Source organism: Vombatus ursinus, unplaced genomic scaffold (assembly GCF_900497805.2).
Source record: "Vombatus ursinus unplaced genomic scaffold, bare-nosed wombat genome assembly UNPS02014945.1, whole genome shotgun sequence".
NCBI lineage: Eukaryota > Metazoa > Chordata > Mammalia > Diprotodontia > Vombatidae > Vombatus > Vombatus ursinus.
In genome coordinates, this window is record NW_020954723.1 from 25,947,424 (window position 1) to 25,953,201 (window position 5,778).

Sequence of the window (5,778 nt, forward strand, 5' to 3'; positions counted from 1 at the left end):
AGGGTTGAAGTGGTATTTATTTTGTAATAACTGGTGAACCTCTTCTAAAGTGCTGTTCTGATACCTCATTGTGGCATGTGACCCTGGGGTCCTGAAGACTGGCAAGGCTTTAAGTATAAGCCTAGCTATGTGTAGAAAGGCTCATCATCAGAAAGCTAAATATAAGTTAACAAACTATTTTGACTAAGGAAACTGATGAAGGCTGTCTATTAAAAAAAACTGAGGTTTGCATCAGTGCATCTGTTTGCATTTTTAATCAAATCACCGATCTCTTGAGGTACTGAAGTGATGAATAACTAGAAATGCTAAAAGCATCCAGGGTATCTGGTATAATAAGCTTGAAAGAGATTTTCATTTCTGTTTTTACGACCAAAAATTGATTTATAAATGCAAATTTGTGAATGGCTAAAACTATTATTAAAGGAAGGCAGTTTCTCTTGCAAGATTATCATTTTTTAAGGAATTCTTTCCTGGTTGGAGTTCTGTCATTCAGCAGAAGTTAAAGTCAAAGTTCAGATTTTTAAAAATCCAAACAGTAAAGAAACAATCTGATCATTTGTAAAGTCCAGCTGGGAGGTAATGTAGCTACTAGAGCCCAAACTGGGAGGGAAAATGCTTCTGCTCTTTTGGAGCTTCGCTCAAACCATTGGGCAAACCCCAAGGATAAGGTGGAGAGAAGAGATTGGAGGGACAACATGCTCTTTCCTCATCTTAGACTCCAAAAAAAGTTGTTTTTTATTCTGTCTAGACTTTTAAAATCTTGAAAAGCTTCTGGACTAGGGTTGTCCCACCTTAATTTTAGAACAGTTTTTACCTCAAAGCCTTTCAAACTTTCTTTGATTTCCCTAGGAGACTTTTTCTGCTTTTAAAACTTTGTTCCTCCCGCACACACTCTTTGGTATAAATAATAATCCAGCTGTATTCACGTGTGATGCAATTCCCAGAATCCCTCAGTGTTTTGACCTTTTGTTCTTTATTATTAGCTGGGTGACTGGGGTGATTCACTTGACTGTCAAATGTCTTAGGCAGCTCTCTGAGTCTATATAAGCTACAAACAAGTTGCTCATCTGCATTGGTTGATTGTTTCCGGATTGGGAACTCCCTACACTGATGAAATACTGGGTTCTGGCAGGGGAAAAAAAAAAAAAGAATTCCGTATTATACCTCCTTAGCAGATGTATCATTTTGTTGAAGGGATAGATGAAAATTTAGTCGGATTCAGTCAGTATCATTCTTAAGCTAAGGAGCTGAAGGGCAGTTAATAAGCACTGCAAGTTTTCTTAGGGGCAATAGAAATTTTAGAGCAATAGTTGTGTTATAATGTCTAAAACTATGAAATCCATTAAAACTTCTTGTCATTGCTTGACCTTGTGTGTACATAGAGGAGGAAGCTTCCCACATCTATAATAAATAGGACTCTGGGAAGGACCCTCTGATCAGAAACATCTTCATTATTGCTGGTGCCTGAAATGGTCACATCGCTACTGCATATTAGCCAAATAACCCTAGATAGGTCACATGGCCTTTCTGAGCCTGGTGTTGCTCTTTTACAAAATGTAGGGTTGTGCTAGATGTTTTTAAGGCCCCTTCCTACCAGTCTATGTTTCTGTGAAAATCACTTAACAGGAGACAGAGTATGACATTCTATAATTAGAAAGTTTACAATACATAATCTTCTTGGAGAAGAAATATAGTAACTTGAATTCGTAAAGTTGTGTTGTTGTAATTACAAAAAAATACTTATTTTATATTACTACCAAGCTACACAAAAATCTGTCTTAGTGCTCCTTACTGGGAGCTCTTCTGCTCCTAGACCCTCCTCCATCCACCCTATAATCTCTTGAGGTAAGGAAGATGTTGGGAGTCCCAGACCCTACCTAGCCCAGAGAAGTTGGCAGGAGACTGAGTCTAAATAGAACTTTGACCACCCACTTCACCTGCTCCACCCCCAGGCAGGCCAGAAAGCAGTTGAGTGGTCAAAGCCCAGCATCGCTAACTTTTGCCTGAATACCCTGCCCAATGGAAACTGTTAATAATGCAGTTGTAAATGTCATGAAGGAGCCCTGCTTTCCCACATACATCTAAAGAGGATCACAGATGAAAGAACAATAAAGAAAGACAAAGAGGACAGTAAAGCTCCCCTGTCTAGTTCATAAGTGCATGAAAAGGAGGATGGAAGAGGTGACACAGAAGTGAGCTCAAGCTCCACTAAGGGAGATAATTTATGGGTCATCAGAATCCCTAAAAACCCCGACCAAACCAATGGATGTTCTTGTTTTGAGAAAAATGCCCAGATCTGTTAGAATCCTGGTTAAAAAAAAATCCAGCAATCATCTCCTAAAAGAAATCCCTAACCAAAAACACCCAGAAATTTCATATTCAAAATCTAGAGCTTCCAAGTCAAAGAAAAAGAATACTACAGGCAGCCAGAAAGAAAGATTGCAGGTACCAAGAAACCATAGTCAGAATCACACAAAACTTTATGATAATTACATTTGAGAAAAGAAAATCTTGGAATACAGAATTCTAAAGAGTAGAAGAAAACTGCTTTTACAAACGAGAAACTTACTCTGAAACATTGAACACAGTTCTACAATGGAAAAAATGGAGCTTTAATAGACTAGAGGACTTTCAAGTGTTCCCAGTGAAAAGACTGGAGCTATTTACAATCTTTCAATTCTAAACATGAGTTGAGAGAAACCTTGAAAGAGTAATATGTGTGAGCATCGGCTTCCATGAATTTAACAAGGATGTCCGTTGTCAACACTAATCTTTCATATAGTTTTAAAAATGTTTGGTGTAACAATAAGACAAGAAAAAATGTTGAGGAAATAAACATAGGAAAAGAGAAAAACAAACATCACTTTTGAAGATAGACATGATGTTTTAGAGAACCCTAAAAGTTAAATTAAAATTGATTTAATTAATTTTAGCAAAATGGCATAATATAAAACACATCCACAAAAAATTATCAGTCTTTTTATTATTGCCAGCAAAACTTAGCAGGCAGAGATAGAACAAGAAATTCCTGTCAAAAGAACCAATGGATATATAAAATGTCTGGGTGTGGACTTAGTTTAACATAGATAGGAATTTTATGAATATCACTACAAAAAAGCTTTTACAAAAACACAGGCAAATTATTGGAGAAATATTGGTTACATATGGTTATGCCTTGCCAAGATAATAAAAATTACAGTACTAGCTAAACTAAGTTGCATATAATACCACATCGATTATACTAACAAAGGGTAACTTTACAGAACTAGAAAAAATATCAAAATTCCTTGAGGCTATTGTTCAATCTCTAAGCTCCCTTTCTCAATCAGATTCCTTAGAAAAAAACATCTACATTGACTACCTCCACTTCCTCTCTTCATTCCTCAACTCTTTGCAATCTGGCTTCTGACCTAGACATTCAATTGAAACTGTCCTCTCCAAAGTTACCAGTGGTCTCTTAATTATAAAATCTGATTGTCTTTTTCTCTGTTCTCATTCTTCTTGACCTCTGTTGCATTTGACCCTCACCTTTTTTTCTTGCATATTCTGTCCTCTCTAGTTTTTGTGACACTGATTTCTCTTGGTTCTCCTACCTATCTGACCACTCCTCTGTCTTCTTTGATGGCTTATAATCTGTATCACAGCCTCTAACTGTGTATGTTCCCCAGTTTTCTGTCTTAGGCTGCCTTCTCTTCTCCCTTTATACTTTCTTTTGATAACTATGAAAGACTTAAGAAATATAATCAATCAAGACTGATGATAAATCATGTTTCCTACCTCTTGGCAAAGAGATGATGAACTGAAGGTGTAGAGGGAGACACTTTCAGACAAGACCAGTATATGATATTTTGTTTGATTATACTTATTTGTTGTAAGGGAAGGCTTTTATGGAGTGGGTTAGGGTTATGGGAGGAATTGGGGGGGGGGATAGTGATCCCCCCAAAAAAAGATGGAAAGAAGCATCAGTGAAACATTTTTTAAAATACAGAAAAGATCAGAAAGAATTTCAGAAGAGGACACAGGCAATCAGTTATTTTGGCACTTCTTTTTGTTTTTGTTTTTTTTTTAGTGAGGCAATCGGGATTAAGTGACTTGCCCAAGGCCACACAGCTAGAACATGTCAGGTGTTTGGTCTGAGGTCAGATTTGAACTCAGGTCCTCCTGACTTCAGGGCCGGTACTCTATCCACTGCGCCACCTAGCTGCCCCTATTTTGGCACTTCTTTGAGAAAATTAATATGTACTTTAAAATAAAAACAAGCTGTGTGTAATAGAGATTTGCAGTGTTGTATACAAACCTTTTTCTGTTCTTTGGGTAAGGAAATGTTTACATTGACATCGAGTTCATAATAACAAATGATATTTTCTAAATACTTTTTTTAGTTACTCAATGTGAGTGACAAGTTATCAGATAATTTCCCAAAAGTAGGTTTTAAGGTGGAAAAACAAAATAAATTGGGCAGTATATGAGATCACTAAACTCTGTGGCTGACGTGTGTGTGTGTGTGTGTGTGTGTGTGTGTATGTGTTGGGCTTGACTAGGTTTCTCATGAGTGAGAATGCATGATGTAATAGAAAAGCATATACTAGGAGTTTAGGAGATAAAGGTTATAATCTCAACTCTGTTACTGACTAGTTGAGTAACTTCAGGCAAGTAATTTAAGGTCTCTGGGCCTCACTTTTCTTATTAGTAGAATGAAGGAGAATGAGATTAGCTCCAGAGTTCTTTGACCCTCTGATATTTTTCCTACTGCATAGGTTTTGTGGGGTTTCTTTTCCCTCTAGGATCAACCTTCAGTTATTGTAATATGGACTATTTTTTTTTCTGAATTCATTAAATTTCTAGTGTCAGTATGTACTGGGTTCCTCCAATTTGTATTGCATTTTCTGCTATTTACATTAATTTCTTAGAAGTTCCTTAGTAAATATCCCCATTGTTCTACCTATTCTATTTGAAGAATCCTGTATGGGGGCTTTAGCATAACTTATAATGATGCTTCCACAAAACCAACATTTAAAAAGGAGAAGCAGTATTCTAACCCTTTAAAAAATCATTAGTTTCCAATAGATGGTTAAGTCATAATGATCCCTTTATGCAAAGCTCACAATTTGTTTTATTACAGATCTTCACTTTAAAGTAAGCAATTAGTAAAGCATAGTAAACAATCAGAGGTGGTGTGTTATAGTGGACAGAGAGCAGACCTTAGTGTCAAGAGCAAGTTGTACATAATAGTTTTGCAGTTTCATTTGTAATCGCCTTTTTTATTATACTATGTTATGGAAATGTTTGTTTTATTCCATAAATTATAAATTAATTACAAAAAAAAAAACCAGACAAACAAAGAAGCAGCAGCAGCAGCTTGACACTGGATTCAGGTCCCACTTCTGAGACCTACTGGCCATGTGGTCATTTAATTTCTCAGTGCTCCATGCACACTGAGTTGCAGGCAGCTCTAAGTTTCAGGCAAGGTACAGGCCCATGTTGGTAGGGCATTCCTTCACTGGGAATTCCCCTTGTCCTCGAATATTCTTAAGAAAAATTGAGCTAATTACCTCTATTTGCTGTATTTTTCCATAGGCCTCAGAACAGTGTAGAAGAAGCAGCTTTCATATATAAATAGAATTCCTGTGGCCATGTATGCTTGAACCCATTTTAAAGAAAATATATAGAGATTATGAAACATTAAGGTAGCAAATTAATTTTCCATACTAACAGCTGTGAACTAAATTTTTGTTTTTTTTTTTTTTTTTTTTTTTTTTTTTTTTTTTTTTTTTTTTT

The 5,778-nt window shown here is 36.2% G+C and overlaps 1 protein-coding gene across 6 annotated transcripts in view; it reads left to right on the plus strand.

Moving 5' to 3' along the window:
- NUMB (NUMB endocytic adaptor protein) overlaps nt 1-5,778 on the plus strand; it is a 169,488-nt gene that overhangs the window by 155,812 nt on the left and 7,898 nt on the right. The gene's annotated exons all lie outside the window — the stretch shown is intronic.